The sequence below is a fragment of the Leucopleurus acutus genome, assembly GCF_964270905.1.
Source record: "Leucopleurus acutus genome assembly, chromosome: 8".
NCBI lineage: Eukaryota > Metazoa > Chordata > Mammalia > Artiodactyla > Delphinidae > Leucopleurus > Leucopleurus acutus.
Window position 1 is genome coordinate 63,009,167 of NC_139151.1, and position 15,343 is coordinate 63,024,509.

The following is a 15,343-nucleotide window of genomic DNA, read 5'->3' on the forward strand; positions in this document are numbered from 1 at the left end:
GGATAGAGAAATACATGAACATGACTAAGAGAGAAATGGAAGATACTGTTTAAATGATCCAAATGGAATCTCTACAGATACAAAAATACAAGAAATGAAAAATAGGGTGGATAGGATTAACAGCAGATTAGATACTTACAAAGGAAAAATCAGTTAATTTGAAGACACAGAAAAAGGAACTATCCAAAATGAAGCACAGAGAGGGAAAAAAAAAGGCCACAAAAAAACACAAAAGCTTCAGTGATCTGTGGGACAATATCAAGCATCTAGTATACATATAAATGGAGTATCAAAAGGAGAAAAAGGAGGGCAGAAAAATAAATAATTGCTGAAATTTTTCCAAACATGATGAAAACTATACACCACAGAACCAAGAAATTCAACGAACTCCAAACTGAATGCCAGCTTTTTCAAAATAAAACAGATAAAAAGAAAAAACTGATATATTAACTTCACCAAAATTTTTTAAATTTTGCTCTGTGAAAGACCCTGTTAAGGATTAAAAAGACAAATTACAGACTAGGAGAAACTATTTTTGCAAATCACATATCTGACAAGCACTTGTGTTTAGAATACATAAGAGCTCTCAAAACTCAACATTAAAAAAAATCCAACTAGGAAACAGGAAAAACACGAGTAGACATTTCACCAAAGAAGGTACACAAATGGCAAATAAGAACATGAAAAGATGATCAACATTATCAGCCGTTAAGGAAATACAAATTAAAATCATGAGATATCACCAATCAGAATGGCTAAAATAAAAAACAGTGACAATACCAAATGCTGACGAGAATGTGGAAAAATTAGACCACTCATACAGTGCTGGCTACTAATATAGCCACTCTGGAATATAGCTTGGCAGTTTTTTTAAAAACTAAAAATGGACTTACCATACAACACGGCAATTGAACTCTTGGGCATTTATCCCAAAGAAATGATAAATTATGTTCACATAGAAACTTGTACATGAATGTTCATAGCAGCTTTATTAGTACCAGTCAAAAACTGGAAACAACCAATGCCCTTCAATGGGTGAACCATTAAACATCCATACCAGGGAATACAACTCAGCAATAAAAAGGAAACAAACCTCAAGGGAATTATGCTGAGTGAAAAAAGCCAATCTCAAAATATAACATACTTTATGATTCTATGTTTATAACATTCTTGAAATAACAAAATTATAGAACAAATTAGTGGTTGTCAGGGGTTACAGAGCGGGAGAGGTGGGTATGGCTATAAAGGAGTAGCACAAGGGAGCCTTATGGTGGTGGTATAGTTCAGTATCTCGACTGCAGTGATGGTTACACAAAACTACCCATGTGACAAAAATGTCTACAGAACCATACACACACACACCCCCAATAAATGTACAGAAATTTCCTGGTATTGATACCACACTACAGTTATAAGATGCTAATATTGGAGGAGGATGGGTAAAAAGTGCATAGGAACTCCCTGGACATTTCTTTGCAACTACCTATAAATCTATTATATGGGAGGGAGATATTACAGAGACTAACTCAATCTAAAGAGTGAGCCAATCAGTAACAAACCAACATTTGCAGATGGTGGAGAAAATGTTTGTAGGATGGTGTACCAGAGGGCAGCAAGCAGCAACCAGGCATGTGAGATAGAGAGGATGAAGAGAGAGCTCTGAGAGGAGGGCTGAAGGGGAGCTAAAAACAAACAGCAGTAGCTTCCTAATCCTTCTCATTCTCTATCGGCATTTAACCAATGCCTGGCAAATTCACACTAGTGATCATAATTTGCATGGACAACAAAAGAACAGTCTATATTCTGAAGTGATCTCTCTCATTCAAAGCAAGAATTACAAGCAACAATCAAGAAAGTATGTTCCTAGGCTTTTAAGTTTTCTTCTTTTTTTTTTTTAGTACTTTCCAAATTATTTGATGTCCATGAAACCAACTGATGTTACAAGAGGAAATAAACCTAGAATGCATTTTCCAATTATAGATAAAACTCTTATGATACATTACTATATGACTAAATGTATGCCACAGATTAGTGTTATTTCAACTGCTTGATATGTGAATAAAACAGATATTAACTTTCTCATACTGAATAATAATAGCTAACATTTATTAAACATCTTTTATGTGACAAGAACTGGTCTAAATACTTTTGGAACACAGTCTCACTTAATTCTTATAACAATTCTATAAAATAAGCTCTAATGTTATTCCCATTTTACAGATTATGAAACTAAGATATAGAGAGGTTAGGTAATTTGCACAAAGCCACAGAGCTAATAAATGATAGAGACAGGCTTCAATCCCAGGAAATCTGCCGCCAGACAAAACTCTTAAGAGTAATTCGATAAAATGAAGCCAGTGCTAGATGTTCTAGAATTCTATCAATTCACAAAAGACTAGTGGATGACTTTAAAAAACCCTGAATAGGATTTGAAAGAACTGCTCTACCTCCCTTAGATTTAATGTTCCAAACAAATCATTGGTGACTAAATTATCATAAAATGATTCAAACATTTCAGCAATGTACACCTAAACTCAGGCAGAGTCAGAGCACCAGAACAAATTAAAATTTATCATCAAAGTAAAAAAACAAAACAAAACATGGGCTTAGAATATATGTTTTCAGACTCATGAAATGCATTTCATACCATAACAGCATTTTATGTACAGGTACCACTCTGGGCACTGGAAACATGAAGGGGGAAACACAAATAAGGTCCCTACTCTCATGGAGCTTATATTTTAAGAGGGTAAAAAGGGAGAGAAAGACAAATAAGTAAACAATAAAATGAAAATAAGAGGACAATGAGATCAAGAGTAACTTGGGGGCCACTTTAGTTTGAATAATCAAAATAGTCTCTCTAAAAAGGTGATAGTTAAGTGGAAAGCTGAATTAAAAGCATTTTTTAATGTGTCAACTACACAGATTTAGTAACTCAGCATTTTAGTATATGAAAACTATAATTTATGCCCAGGGAAAGTAATCTACCTAGAAAACATTAAAGTGATTATTTTCCTATCAAAGAGAACCTTAGAACATCTAACAACATAGAAGCAAACATTAAGAATCCTTTGCCCTTTTTCCTGTAGCTGTTCTTATTTTCAGACATCATGCATATGTAGGGAGAAAAATAATAAGGGACTTGTATATAACATTCTTGAAGTGACAGTATTATAGAGACTAGATTAGTGGTTGCCAGGGGTTGGGCGAGGAGAGAGGGAGGAGGTTGTGGCATGAGGGATCCTATCTCACACACACACACACACACACACACACACACACACACACACACACATATACGTAAAACTGGTGACATCTGAACAAGGTACACAGATTGTATTTATGTCAATTTCCCAGTTGTAACATTGTACAATGATTATACAAGATGTTATCATTGGGCTTCCCTGGTGGCACAGAGGTTAACAATCCGCCTGCCAATGCAGGAGACACGGGTTTGAGCCCTGGTCCGGGAAAATTCCACATGCCGCAGAGCAACTAGGTGCCTGCGCCACAACTACTGAGCCTGTGCTCTAGAGCCCGCGAGCCACACCTACTGAGCCCGTGTGCCACAACTACTGAAGCCCGCACGCCTAGAGCCCATGCTCTGCAACAAAAGAAGCCATGGCAATGAGAAGCCAGTGCACCGCAACAAAGAGTAGCCCCTGCTTGCTACAACTAGAGAAGGCCTGCACACAGCAACAAAGACCCGATGCAGCCAAAAACAAATAAATTTTTTTAAAAATGTGATCATTGTGAGAAACTGGGTGAAGACTCCAAAAGAATTTCTGTATTATTTATTACAGCTGCATATGACTCTACTGTTATCTCAAAATAAAAAGTTTTTTTAAAAATATAAGGTGAATGTCAGAAACATATTTAGGAAGCAACAGAATACTGCAAAGAAACAGCTTTCAACAAATTTCATGCACTAATCCATTGATCTAACTTAAGAACTAATCCTCACATCCATTCTCTACATCTGCCTTTCTATTCCTGCCCTGCAAACAGGTTCATCTGTACCATTTTTCTAGATTCCACATATATGTGTCCATCAAAAAGAGTAAATTAGACTTTGAGGCTTATAGACCAAAAGTTTAGAAAATATGCATTTTTTATATGAGGCATCTGTAATCTCAAATTGTGACCTAACTGTAAATGTACTTTAACCTTCATCATTTTCAAACCAGGACTCAGAAAATAAACTTATACAGTTAAAAGTAAGCAAGTCAAATGCACTAAGTAAATAGTGGCAACAAGAATTTCAAGTTTCCTGTATTTTGAAATTAAATAATGCTAATAATACATTTTTGGGGGGGAATACATTCTTGAAACTAGAAATTAAAGAGGATAATTTAATTTTAAAGTGAAAATGTTTTCCAAATTTCAAAAGTAAAAGCTAATATTCTACATTCTTTTTTTTTAACATCTTTATCGGAGTATAATTGCTTTACAGTGTTGTGTTAGTTTCTGCTGTATAACAAAGTGAATCAGCTATAAGCATAAGTATATCCCCATATCCCCGCCCTCTTGAGTCTGCCTCCCACCTTCCTTATCCCACACCTCTAGTGGTTGCAAAGCACTGAGCTGATCTCCCTGTGCCATGCAGCTGCTTCCCACTAGCTAGCTATTTTACATTTGGTAGTGTATATATGTCAGTGCCACTCTCTCACTTCGTCCCAGCTTACCCTTCCCACTCCCCGTGTCCTCAAGTCCATTCTCTACATCTGTGTCTTTATTCCTGTCCTGCCCCTAGGTTCATCAGAACCTTTTTTTTTTAGATTCCATGTATATGTGTTAGCATACGATATTTGCTTTTCTCTTTCTGATTTACTTCACTCTGTATGACAGACTCTAGGTCCATCCACCTCACTACAAATAACTCAATTTTGTTTCTTTTTATGGCTGAGTAATATGCCATTGTATGTATGTGCCACATCTTCTTTATCCATTCATCTGTCAATGAACACTTAGGTTGCTTCCATGTCCTGGCTATTGTAAATAGTGCTGCAATGAACACTGTGGTACATGACTCTTTTTGAATTATGGTTTTCTCAGGGTATATGCCCAGTAGTGGGATTGCTGGGTCATATGGTAGTTCTATTTTCAGTTCTCTGAGGAACCTCCATACTGTTCTCCATAGTGGCTGTATCAATTTACATTCCCGCAAACAGTGCAAGAGGGTTCCCTTTTCTCCACACCCTCTCCAGCATTTACTGTTTGTAGATTTTTTGATGATGGCCATTCTGACCGGTGTGAGGTGATATCTCATTGTAGATTTGATTTGCATTTCTCTAATGATTAGTGATGTTGAGCATCTTTTAATGTGTTTGTTGGCAATCCGTATATCTTCTTTGGAGAAATGTCTATTTAGGTTTTCTGCCCATTTTTGGATTGGGTAGTTTCTTTTTTGATATTGAGCTGCATGAGCTGCTTGTATATTTTGGAGATCAGTCCTTTGTGAGTTGATTCGTTTGCAAATATTTGCTCCCAGTCTGCGGGTTGTCTCTTCGTCTTTTTTATGGTTTCCTTTGCTGTGCAAAAGCTTTGAAGTTTCATTAGGTCCCATTTGTTTATTTTTGTTTTTATTTCCATTTCTCTAGAAGGTGGGTCAAAAAGGATCTTGCTGTGATTTATGTCATAGAGTGTTCTGCCTATATTTTCCTCTAAGAGTTTTATACTGTCTGGCCTTACATTTAGGTCTTTAATCCATTTTGAGTTTATTTTTGTGTATAGTGTTAGAAAGTGTTCTAATTTCATTCTTTTACATGTAAGCTGTCCAGTTTTCCCAGCAACACTTATTGAAGAGGCTGTCTTTTCTCCATTGTATACTCTTGCCTCCTTTATCAAAGATAAGGTGACCATATGTGCCTGGGTTTATCCCTGGGCTTTCTATCCTGTTCCATTGATCTATATTTCTGTTTCTGTGTCAGTACCATACTGTCTTGATTACTGTAGCTTTGTAGTATAGTCGGAAGTCCAGGAGCCTGATTCCTCCAGCTCCATTTTTCCTTCCCAAGATTGTTTCGGCTATTCAGGGTCTTTTGTGTTTCCATACAAATTGTGCAATTTTTTGTTCTACTTCTGTGAAAAATGCCATTGGTAGTTTGATAGGAATTGCACTGAATCTGTAGATAGTTTTGGGTAGTTTAGTCATTTTCACAATGTTGACTCTTCCAATCCAAGATCATAGTATATCTCTCCATCTGTTTGTATCATCTTTAATTTCTTTCATCAGTGTCTTATAGTTTTCTGCATTCAGGTCTTTTGTCTCCTTAGGTAGGTTTATTCCTAGGTATTTTATTCTTTTCGTTGCAATGGTAAATGGGAGTGTTTCCTTAATTTCCCTTTCAGATTTTCCCTCATTAGTGCATAGGAATGCAAGAGATTTCTGTGCAGAGTAGAGTGCATCCTGCTACTCTACCAAATTCACTGATTAGCTCTAGTAGTTTTCTGGTAGCATATTTAGGATTTCCTACGTATAGTATCATGTCATCTGCAAACAGTGACAGTTTTACTTTTTTTCCAATTTGGATTCCTTTTATTTCTTTTTCTTCTCTGATTGCTGTGGCTAAAACTTCCAAAACTATGTTGAGTACTAGTGGTGAGAGTGGGCAACCTTGTCTTATTCCTGATCTTAGAGGAAAAGGTTTCAGTTTTTCACCACTGAGAATGATGTTGGCTGTGGGTTTGTCATACATGTCCTTTATTATGTTGAGGTAGGTCCCCTCTACGCCTACTTTCTGGAGAGTTTTTATCATAAATGGGTGTTGAATTTTGTCAAAAGCTTTTTATGCATCTAATGGGATGATCATATGGTTTTTATCCTTCAATTTGTTAATATGGTGTATCACGTTGACTGATTTGTGTATACTGAAGAATCCTTGCATCCCTGGGATAAACCCCACTTGATCATGCTGTACGATCCTTTTAATGTGCTGTTGGATTCTGTCTGCTAGTAATTTGTTGAGGATTTTCACATCTATGTTCATCAGAGATATTGGCCTATAGTTTTCAATTTTGTGACATCTTTGTCTGGTTTTGGTATCAGGGTGATAGTGGCCTTGTAGAATGAGATGGGGAATATTCCTCCCTCTGCTACATTTTGGAAGAGTTTGAGAAAGATAGGTGTTAGCCCTTGTCTAAATGTTTGATAGAATTCGCCTGTGAAGCCATCTGGTCCTGGGCTTTTGTTTGTTGGAAGATTTTTTTTTATTTTTGTTTTTTTTTCTTTGCGGTACGTGGGCCTCTCACTGCTGTGTCCTCTCCCATTGCGGAGCACAGGCTCCAGACGGGCAGGCTCAGTGGCCATGGCTCACAGGCCCAGCTGCTCCGCGGCATGTGGGATCCTCCTGGACTGGGACACGAACCCATGTCCCCTGCATTGGCAGGCGGACTCTCAACCACTGCGCCACCAGGGAAGCCCTTTTGGAAAATTTTTAATCACAGTTTCAATTTCAGTGCTTGTGATTGGTCTGTTTATATTTTCTATTTCTTCCTGGTTCAGTCTTGGAAGGTTGTGCTTTTCTAAGAATTTGTCCATCTCTTCCAGGTTGTCCATTTTATTGAAATATAGTTGCTTGTAGTAATCTCTCATGATCCTTTGTATTTCTGCAGTGTCAGTTGTTACTTTTCCTTTTTCATTTCTAATTCTGTTGATTTGATTCTTCTCCCTTTTTTTCTTGGTGAGTCTGGCTAATGGTTTATCAATTTTGTTTATCTTCTCAAAGAACCAGCTTTTAGTTTTATTGATCCTTGCTATTGTTTCCTTCATTTCTTTTTCATTTATTTCTGATATGATCTTTATGATTTCTTTCCTTCTGCTAACTTTGGGAATTTTTTCTTCTACTTTCTCTAATTGCTTTAGGTGTAAATTTGGGTTGTTTATTTGAGATTTGTCTTGTTTCTTGAGGTATGATTGTTTTGCTATAAACTTCCCTCTTAGAACGGCTTTTGCTGCATCCCACAGATTTTGGGTCGTCGTGTTTTCATTGTCATTTGTTTCTAGGTATTTTTTGATTTCCTCTTTGATTTCTTCAGTGATCTCTTGGTTATTTAGCAGCACACTGTTTAGCCTCCATGTGTTTGTTTTACAGACTTTTTCCTGTAATTGATATCTAGTCTCATAGCATTGTGGTCGGAAAAGATATTTGATACGATTTCAATTTTCTTAAATTTGCCAAGGCTTGATTTGTGACCCAAGATATGATCTATCCTGGAGAATGTTCCATGAGCACTTGAGAAGAAAGTGTATTCTGTTGTTTTTGGATGGAATGTCCTATAAATATCAATTAAGTCCATCTTGTTTAATGTGTCATTTAAAGTTTGTGTTTCCTTCTTTATTTTCATTTTGGATGATCTGTCCATTGGTGAAAGGGGGTGTTAAAGTCCCCTACTATTATTGTGTTACTGTCAACTTCCCCTTTTATGGCTGTTAGCATTTGCCTTATGTATTGAGGTGCTCCTATGTTGGGTGCATAAATATTTACAATTGTTACATCTTCTTCTTGGATTGACCCCTTGATCATTATGTAGTGCCCTTCTTTGTCTCTTGTAATAGTCTTTATTTTAAAGTCTATTTTATATGATATGAGAATTGCTACTCCAGCTTTCTTTTGATTTCAGTTTGCATGGAATATGTTTTTCTATATCCTCACTTTCAGTCTGTATGTGTCCCTAGGTCTGAAATGGGTCTCTTGTAGACAGCATATCTATGGGTCTTGTTTTTGCATCCATTCAGCCAGTCTGTGCCTTTTGGTTGGAGCGTTTAATCCATTTACATTTAAGGTAATTACCGATATGTATGTTCCTATTACCATTTTCTGAATTGTTTTGGGTTTGTTTTTGTAGGTCTTTTTCTTCTCTTGTGTTTTCTGCCTAGAGAAGTTCCTTTAGCATTTGTTGTAAAGCTGGTTGGTGGTGCTGAATTCTCTTAGCTTTTGCTTGTCTGTGAACGTTTTAATTTCTCCATCGAATCTGAATGAGATCCTTGCTGCGTAGAGTAATCTTGGTTGTAGGTTTTTCCCTTTCATCACTTTAAATATGTCCTGCCACTCCCTTCTGGCTTGCAGAGTTTCTGCTGAAAAATCAGCTGTTAACCTTATTGGGATTCCCTTGTATGTTATTTGTTGCTTTTCCCTTGCTGCTTTTAATATTTTTTCTTTGTATTTAATTTTTGATAGTTTGATTAATATGTGTCTCAGCATGTTTCTCTTTGGGTTTATCCTTTATGGTACTCTGTGCTTCCTGGACTTGATTGACTATTTCCTTTCCCATGTTAGGGAAGTTTTCGACTATAATCTCTTCAAATATTTTCTCAGAACCTTTCTTTTTCTATTCTTCTTCTGGGACCCCTACAGTTCGAATGTTGGTGTGTTTAACGTTGTCCCAGAGGTCTCTGAGACTGTCCTCTATTCTTTTCATTCTTTTTTCTTTATTCTGCTCCCTGGCAGTTATTTCCACCATTTTATCTTCCAGCTCACTTATCCATTCTTCTGCCTCAGTTATTCTGTTATTGATTCCTTCTAGAGTATTTTTAATTTCAGTAATTGTGTTGTTCATCACTGTTTGTTTGCTCTTTGATTCTTCCAGCTCCTTGTTAAATATTTCTTGTATTTTCTCCATTCTATTTCCAAGATTTTGGATCATCTTTACTATCGTTACTCTGAATTCTTTTTCAGGTAGGTTGCCTATTTCATCTTCATTTCTTTGGTCTTGTAGGTTTTTACCTTGCTCCTTCAACTGTAACTTTTTTGTCATTTCATTTTTTTTTTTTTTTGATGGATGGTCCAGCCCTGGAGTTTGCATGCAGTTGGATAGAGCTGGGTCTTGGTGCTGAGATGAGGACCTCCAGGAGGCTCACTCCAACTGATATTCCCCGGGGTCTGAGGTTCTTTGTTAGTCCAGCGGTTTGGACTCAGAGCTCCCACCACAGGAGCACAGGTCCAGCCTCTGGCCTGGGAACCAAGATCCCACATGTTTCGTGGAGTGGTAAAAAAAAAAAAAAGAAAGAAAGAAAGAAAGAAAAAAGGAGCAGTACAATATTAAAGAATAAAAAACAAAATAAAATTAGGAAGATAAAAAATATATTAGGAAAAATAAAACTATAATTGAAACAATTGCAACAAGGTAAAATAAAACCATAGCAGAAAGAATAAAAAAAGGGGGGGGGAGGGGCAACAAGCCAAAAGGAGAGATCACTAACAAAGTATAAAGAATAAAATAAAATTAGATGGGTGCTTTGTGACCACCTAGAAGGGTGGGATAGGGAGGGTGGGAGGGAAACACAAGAGGGAGGAGATATGGGGATGTATGTATATGTATAGCTGATTCACTTTGTTATAAAGCAGAAACTAACACACGATTGTAAAGCAATTATACTCCAATAAAAATGTTAAAAAATAAAATAAAATAAAATTAGAAAAATAAAAGATTTATTAGGAAAAATAAAAATATAAAAGGATCAACAACAATGAATCAATAACGTAAAACAGAACCCCAATCTAAAAGAGGAAAAAAGAAAAATAAAATAAAGCCTTGGCTATGGGGGCGGGGTTTAGGCAGGGGTGGAACTTAGGCAGGGGTGGGGTTTAGGGTGGGGTGGGACCTAGGCAGGTGGGGGCTGACGTTTGAGTGTGGGGTGGGGCCTAGCCAGGGCGACATTCAAGAGTGGGGCAGGACGTCTGCTTACAACCTGCCCAGAAGGGGAGAGGCAGTACTTGTTCCAGAGTTTAGAGGTAGGGCCCTGGGTGGGGGGGGGTGGGGGGTGCGGGGGGGCGGGGTTTGGGCTCTGCACGCCAGGAGGGAGTCTCCGAGGGCAGAGGATTAGGCCTGGGAGCCCAACAGGCTCCCTGGTGCCTAAGTGGACGGGGAAAGCACTGGCCCGTTCCCTTCCATTCCTTCATGCCCCTGCCCCCCCCCACCCCGTCTCCCCCAGGGTCTCACCCGTTGCCGCTGGACCCCTAACCATGGGTGTGTCCCGCTGGGTGTAGGAACTCCTCCCCTCCCCCAGCCGGCCCTCAGGGGTGCCGTCCCAGAGGTCCGGACTTTACTTTTGCTTCCCCTTCCCTCCCTCTGACTCCCTCAGGACCCGCCTGGGTGGAGGGGGCCTAGGTGGGCAGAGGATCAGGCCTGGGATCTCAATAGGTTCCTGGGGGTCCAAGTGGGCAGGGGAAACCTGGCCACGCTCCCTTTTGATCCTCTGCCCTCCCAAGGGTTCCTAATTTCCCTCTTTGGGCATGGGATCCCTTCCCCTCCCCCAGCCTCCCCTCAGGGGCGCCAGTCCCGTCCGCCTCCACTTCTCCTCCCCCTTCACTCCCCCCACACCCCATGTCCTACCTGGTCGCTGGGGGTTCCTCCCGTCCCCTTAGGTGTCTGTGGTCCCCCACTGGTGCCTGGTAGGTGCCCTAGTTGTGAGAAGACTCGAATTCCGCCTTTTAAAAAATTATTGGGAAAAAAACAGAAATTAAATAAGCCTAGAATCTCCTTTAAAAAAAAAAAAAAATCCTACCACACCATTTTGGCAAATTTATGAGCAGAATGTACCATGCAGGATAACTTTAAATAACTAATCAACTATTTTTATATAATACAAATCACTATCATCCATTACCACTCCTTGATTAACAATAAATGACCAAGAACAAAAGAACAGACTGCTGTAGCATCACCTGAAACTACTTAATCAGAGAGACTCAGAGAAGTATGATCCCATTGGTGGAATAATACTCAGATCCAACTCCTACTGTGCTACTGAACATTCAGTATTCCTGAGCAAGCTATTTAACCTCTGCACCTCAATCTTCTGAGCTGTAAAGTGAGAATCATCATAGCTGCCAATTCATAAACAGGGATGCTGAAGCTTAATGTAAGATGCTGCATCTAAGCTACCACAACCCAACAGATTCCAGCAGTTCTTGCTCAAGCAAAACTTCCAAAAGTGCCAAAGTGAACCCCAAACTCTTACTGCTTTCCGTTTTATCTCCAAATATGTGGATGAACATCATGAGAAGTTGAATATTATCACTAGAACATTTAAAAACCAATGCCTGACTCAGAGACATAGTAACTTTATAACAATAGCTGATTTAATGGTTATTTTATAAATGTATTCATTTGTTATATCAGACTAAATATAAATATAAGCATTCCACAGAAGTGTCACAACCCATAAAAGAATGAAATAGTAATAAGATATATTGTATCACATCACAAAATTTGTTAATTCCTATTTTGTTTCTTCCTTCTCTAGCAAAGAGAATGTGCAGAACATACAAAGTGAGAGGTGAAGATGCAGACAGATAAAAAGAAGGGTATAGCCACTCTAGGCCCCCCTGAACTATACGCTAAAGAAAAGCTGCAGGTGTAACCTCAGAGCCAATACTGATAGACTTTGAAAAAGTGTGGGAAATAAGAGAAGTCCTTAGATATTGACAGTCAAGTGTTATAAAAATGAGAATATCTGATCGTTTCACCTTTACATACCAAGGAACACAGGTCATACACTGCTGGAAAACCTAAGTATCAAATCAATTAGCCATCTCTGGTCTAATCACACTTTCAGGGAGGACAGTTGGCTATGCCAAGAACTCAGATGTGTCAGCACAGAGGCTGTAGGACAGGAAGATTCATTTAGAAAATGCAGGAGGACAGGAGCCCAAAAAATCTAGTACAGAGTTAACAGAGAGTACTATAATAGCTTACATGATACAACTACAAAAATATAATAGCATCACTCTGTTACATGCAATAATTATCTATGAAACACAATACAAATAAACTAAGTTATATTTCTGGATAAGAGATTTTAATTTTTTCAACAATTAAAGTGACTTTAGTCTGCATTCTAAAGTTCATTAACTATAGATTCTAGAGCTAATAGCTAAGAAACAGAAAACAGCCAGAAAGAAAAATCAACAAAGATATTCCAATGCATAATTAATAAATTAGAATATTACAGAGCAAATCAAACTCAGTCTTGCCTCTAATTTCAAAAGCCTATATGACTTTTCACAAACTTCGTTTATTATTTACTATTTATCATGCGCTACAAGCAGAATAATCTTAGATATGTTTCCTGATTCTACCATGTCACCCTCCTTAAACTTGTTTATCTGGGCATATTAATATATTTCTATACTCTTCATGATTATTTTAAAATATCTAGTGCCACTCCTGAAAAATAGTAATTGCCTACTCAGTAACAGAAAAATAAAAGTACTGTGTAATATTACTGTTTATCTTCATAGTCACTTTTTTGGGGGGGGGGGCTGCTTTGGGTCTTTGTTGCTGCGCGCGGGCTTTCTCTAGTTGTGGCGAGCGGGGGCTACTCTTTGTTGCAGTGTGCGAGCTTCTCATTGCAGTTGCAGTGTGCAACTCTTTGTTGCAGTGTGTGAGCTTCTCATCTGCTCTTGTTGCAGAGCACGGGCTGTAGGTGCACAGGCTTCAGTTGTTGTGGCACTCGGGCTCTGTAGTTGCGGCTTGCAGGCTCTAGAGTACAGGCTCAGTAGTTGTAGTGCACTGGCTTAGTTGCTCTGCAGCATGTGGGATCTTCCTGGACCAGGGCTTGAACCGGTGTCCCCTGCATTGGCAGGCGGATTCTTAACCACTGCACCACCAGCGAAGTCCCCTAGTCACTTTCTATTCTACCAGTGCAGAAGCTATGAAGATGTGAGTATGTATTCCACTCGCACGCCTCTCCATCTGACAGCTCTGCAGGTCTTTCCACACAAGCTTACTTTAGTTCTCTTCATTTCACATACGAATCTTTAAAATTCCCTTTTGCCCATTTTCTGGATATACTCAATGGCAACAGACCCATTACAGCCATTTTTATATGGCAAATTTCTTGAACAAGAATCATACCATAATCCTACCATAATCATAAAGGTCAAATGCATCAGTGCTTCTCCAGGGAAGTCTTTCCATGCAGTAATGAGCCACTTTTCTTTAGGAATCAAAGTTTCACTCTGTTGAGTAAATGACTGCTCACATGCAGACGTTTCTCACTCTAAGTCAGTCAACTATGCCATAACCTTCTCTTTTCTCATTTTTTTTGAAATCTGCAAGCTTTTACATATATATGATTGCAGTGCTTGATGTAGAGCCCTGCTGATGGAAAAGCACTCACATATTTGTTGATTTATCATACACCTGTACTTGGAATTTTAAAAACTTCCATATTAGTAATAAATAGAGCTCTTCCTATTGTGAATTTCACCATATTCAGAGCAATCCCTTCGGTTCTTGTTTATCAGGCACAGTGGACTCACGCATGTACAAAATAACCTAAATTCAAAGTTATTTATTACAGCATTGCTAGCAAAATATTGGAAACATTCAGATGCCCTTTGATAAAGCACTGGTGGTACATCCATACAGTGGGAGACTATGCAACAATTGAAAAATGAAAAGACTTTTTTTTAACTGGAACAATCTCCTAGATATTGTTAGGCAAAAAAAAATCAAGGTATAAAAGAGGGGTGAAATTATATTTATATATAATATACTAAATGTTATACACTAATATATTTATATATAATATACTAAATGTTATATATGTATATTTTATATATTTAATTTATACAGACTCATACATCTCTGAAAGGATAGTCATTGTAGGAAAATAAGTGTCAAGAGGACAGGGACAAAAGGAAGACTTTTTCACTATATATCCTTCTATTTTTAAATTATGTACCAAACACAATTATTATCTATTCAAAAAATAATAAACCTTTAAAAGAATATATAGTGTGGTAGTTACACGCAGAGGCTCTGTAGATAAAAAGACCTGAGTTTAAGTCCCAGCTCTACCATTAACTAGTGTGTGACCTTAGGCAAGTTCTCCAAGCCCCAGTTTCCTCATCTGTAAAATGGGGGTAATGACAGTTACTGTGAGAATCAGAGCAAATCAAGTATATAAATCACTTAGCACAGTTCCTGGAAACTATTATTATTCAATGTTCTATTTAAATGGTACTGTAGACTTGAAAGTCACAAAGATCATCAATCATTTTTTCTCTTATTCTCGGTGAGCAAATTTTGTTAGTTCCTCTTTCAAAAAGATACAGCATCCAACCATTTATGTCCATTGTATAACCACTAGAGATTGGCCCAGACACTGAAGTATTAGCTAAAGACTTTGAATTTCATAAGAAAGTCAGTTAGAAGCCCCTGCACATTTGCCACTATATACAGACATGTCCATATAATCTCTACTCTACTAAATACCAAATGCCATCAATTTATATCTGTATTCCCACTTTACTGTTTATAAAGTATTTTCAAACACTTTAGCTCAATTCCTGGAATTGCATCTTGGAAACAGAAGGTCCATTAAAGGACATTC